Here is a 3,357-nt window from a genome sequence, read left to right on the forward strand (position 1 = left end):
ATGTTGATAAAAAAATCAATGAATAAATTTAAAGTTTGATGAAAATAGAATATTTACATAGTTTTGAAATATCTATCATAAAATATTGATTAATTACAAAATGAAAAAGTAACTTTATATCCCACTCAAATGATTCAAGAAAAAAATTCTTTGTACTACTGGCAACAATTCTGAAAGAAATAAATACACAAGTCACAGTTATAGTCGGAGATTTTACCACTTATCTCTTAGTAATTAACAGAACAAGTAGTTGTTCTGTATTCTGATTGTGATATTGGTTATGCACATCTGTATATTTGCTAATATTCATAGAACAATACTGTAAAGAATCAGTTATACTGTATAATAATTTTTATTTTTTAATTAATTTTTATTGGAATATAGTTGCTTTACAACGTTGTGTTAGTGTACGATAATTTTTAAATAAAATAGTAAATAATAATATCTACATATATAGTTGGTGAGGAAAAATCTTAAATTTTCTATGGCTGGACAATCAAACTAAGACAGAAAGGAAAAAAAAAAATGACATGACCCCTTTATGGTAGGCCTTTCCCAATGTGCACTGTGCATCTACATTATACATTACCCAGACCTTCTCAAAGCAGGAGGATGAAATCAAACTTTGAGAAAAGCTGGTCCCTTTCTTCAGATGCCAGCATTGTAATTCTATGATTAATATTTCTTTTTCATCTCATACAAAGGGTCACATTGACCAAGGGCTTGTTCTGTACGTGCATAACTGACTAAAAACAAAAAACAAAAAAACTGATGAACTGTGTGCACAATGCTAACCTTTCAATATGGTACATTAATTCTTTATCTCAAAAATGTATAAAACTGTATCTCTAACTCCTGATCAATGGAGCAGTTCTCAGAGTTTCTGAGAATCTGTTTCCCGGGTTATAATCCTCAGTTTGTCTTGAATAATATTCTCTTTTCTTTCTTCTTAGCTTGATTGTTATTTGATTTTTCATTGACATAATAGAGAGAGTGGCAAAGTAAATCAATAAAATAACTTTACACCTTAAGGAGCTTGAAAAAGGAGCAAACTAAAACAATAGCTAGCAGTAGGAAGGGAGTAATAAAGAACAGAATGGAGACAGATACAATATAGAATGGAAAAACAATAGAGAAAATCAATAAAACCAAGAGCTTTTTCTTAAAAAAAAATTGACAAATATTTAGCTAGATTGACTAAGATACAAAGCAAGAAAAATTAAAGTATTAAAATCAGAAAAGAAATTGTTACCAAAGTTCATGTGCCCGATGCACAGTGAGGCCAAATAAACTGAAACATCAGAGTTTGAAGCAGAGAAAGGTTTATTGAAGTAGGACATTTCTACAGATTTTACAGAAATGAAAAGGATTATAAGAGAATACTGTGACTTTTCACAAAGACGGTGCTGAAAGCGAAGAAGGAAGCCCCTGCCCCTCCCAAAGCTGAGCCAAAGCAAAGGCTTTGAAGGCCAAGAACACAGTGCTGAAAGGCATCCACAGCCACGAAAAAAGATACGGACATCACTCACCTTCCAACTGCCCAAAACACTGTGGCTCAGAAGGCAGCCCAAATGTCCTTAGAAGAGTGCCCCTAGGAGAAACAAACTTGACCACTATGGCATCACCAAGTTCCCCCTCACCACCAAGTCAGCCATGAAGAAAACAGAAGACAACAACATACTGGTGTTCATTGTGGATATCAAGGCCAACAAGCACCAGATCAGACAGGCTGTGAAGAAGCTCTATGACATTGACGTGGCCAAGGTGAGCACCCTGATAGGGCCTGATGGAGAGAAGAAGCGTATGTTCAACTGGCTCCTGATTACGATGCTTTGGAAGTTGCCAACAAAACTGGGGTTATCTAAACTGAGTCCAGTTGGTAATTTTAAATATAAAAGTTTTCACTAAAGAAAAAGAGGATACTGTGATGAACAGTTCGCTTCAGGGAGAGGAACTGGGTGGCAGGGAAACAGTGAGATTTTACTTTTGAAATTTTGTCCCAAATGCATGAATAATATATTTAACCAATAACAGCAATAAACATATGAGCACAAGAATAGATAAAAATGAAAATAATTTATTAAAGTATAAATTATTTTTACCGTATTTTCTAAAGTTTTTGCAACAGGCTTGTGTTACCTTCATGATTGGAATAAAAACAAAGAAGATTTTTTAAATGTTCGTAATGTTAGTATGCATACAATTTTTATTGTGTTTCTTTAATATCATATCAAGTCTTACCTCTTCTTTGACTAGAGGAATTTAGTGAAAACAGCATCTTCTCCTTGGCTATGAGCAGGAACGGTAACCCCTAAGTTTTACACTTCCAGGTGAGGAGACCTCAGCCTGAACTAGGAATGGAAACAGTTTAGAAACAGAAAAAGAAGAGTAGTTTCTCAGGGAGCCAAAGAAAGAAGATGTTGTCCTAGAAATAGGTTGGAATGTGGTGGCTGGACTCAGGCATTTAGAACTAATTTTTAAGTCCCAATGTTCAGGCAGCTGTCAGACAAGGCAGGCCAGAAGCCAATGGAAACCAGCTGGTAAAGCTGGAAAGAAGAAGCAGGCTATGTATGTGGGGTAGGCAGGGTCGGCACCTTCACATACTGGCACAGCAGTGAGTTCTGGCCCCAAACTGAGTGAGAAAAGGGCTGGGCTCCAGTCAAGAACAACCAGCCAGGTCAAATTCTCTGGATTGACATCACTCTTGTGCCAAAAGAACGCAGGCATCTCAAACTGCCTTTTCATTTGTGCTGGATGGAGAGAGTGTTGGCAAGAGTCCGAATGGTTCAAGGCTTTGAGGCTTGGCCCTCTGGCCCGTTTCTCTCAGTGCTGCTATTTGCCCAGGCCAGTAAAGAATCCTGGTCTCTAAAGTCAAGATTATCTGAACAAGTCAGAATAGAATAACTTTTAAAAATGAACACTTTTAGTTTTAAAAATTATTTTTTCCATGGGCCATGTCGTCACTTATTATATTATAATAGCACATTTGTATAGGTTTTTTGTTTTGTATTACTCCCCAATTGGGATGTAAGCTCCTTGAGGACAGGGGACTTTTTCTGCTTCATTCACTGCTGTCTTCTCAAAGCTCAGAAGGGTGCCTGGCACAAACAGAAGATTTTAGTTGAGTTACAAAAAATAATCACTGCCAAAAAAATGTTACAAAAAGTTCAAATAGTAAAGTTCAAAATGTAAAATTTGAGTCTTTGTCCATATCTCCATCTAATTCTACTCTCCCAAGATAACCATTATAACATTTTTGTGTATATAATATTAATCCTAGAACAATCTTTTTATTTCTGTTTATCTTAAGCAGACCACAATGCCTGGCATAGAAGAAAGTACTTGATACAACTACTT

The 3,357-nt window shown here is 35.8% G+C and overlaps 1 pseudogene across 1 annotated transcript; it reads left to right on the forward strand.

The window, feature by feature from the left end:
• Positions 1-1,394: 1,394 nt before the first annotated feature.
• On the forward strand, positions 1,395-1,865 carry LOC309826433 (large ribosomal subunit protein uL23-like; annotated as a pseudogene). The gene has a single exon. The product of its transcript is annotated as a large ribosomal subunit protein uL23-like (transcript).
• Positions 1,866-3,357: the final 1,492 nt, after the last annotated feature.

Source organism: Grampus griseus (genome assembly GCF_964374135.1).
Source record: "Grampus griseus genome assembly, chromosome: 8".
NCBI classification, from domain to species: domain Eukaryota; kingdom Metazoa; phylum Chordata; class Mammalia; order Artiodactyla; family Delphinidae; genus Grampus; species Grampus griseus.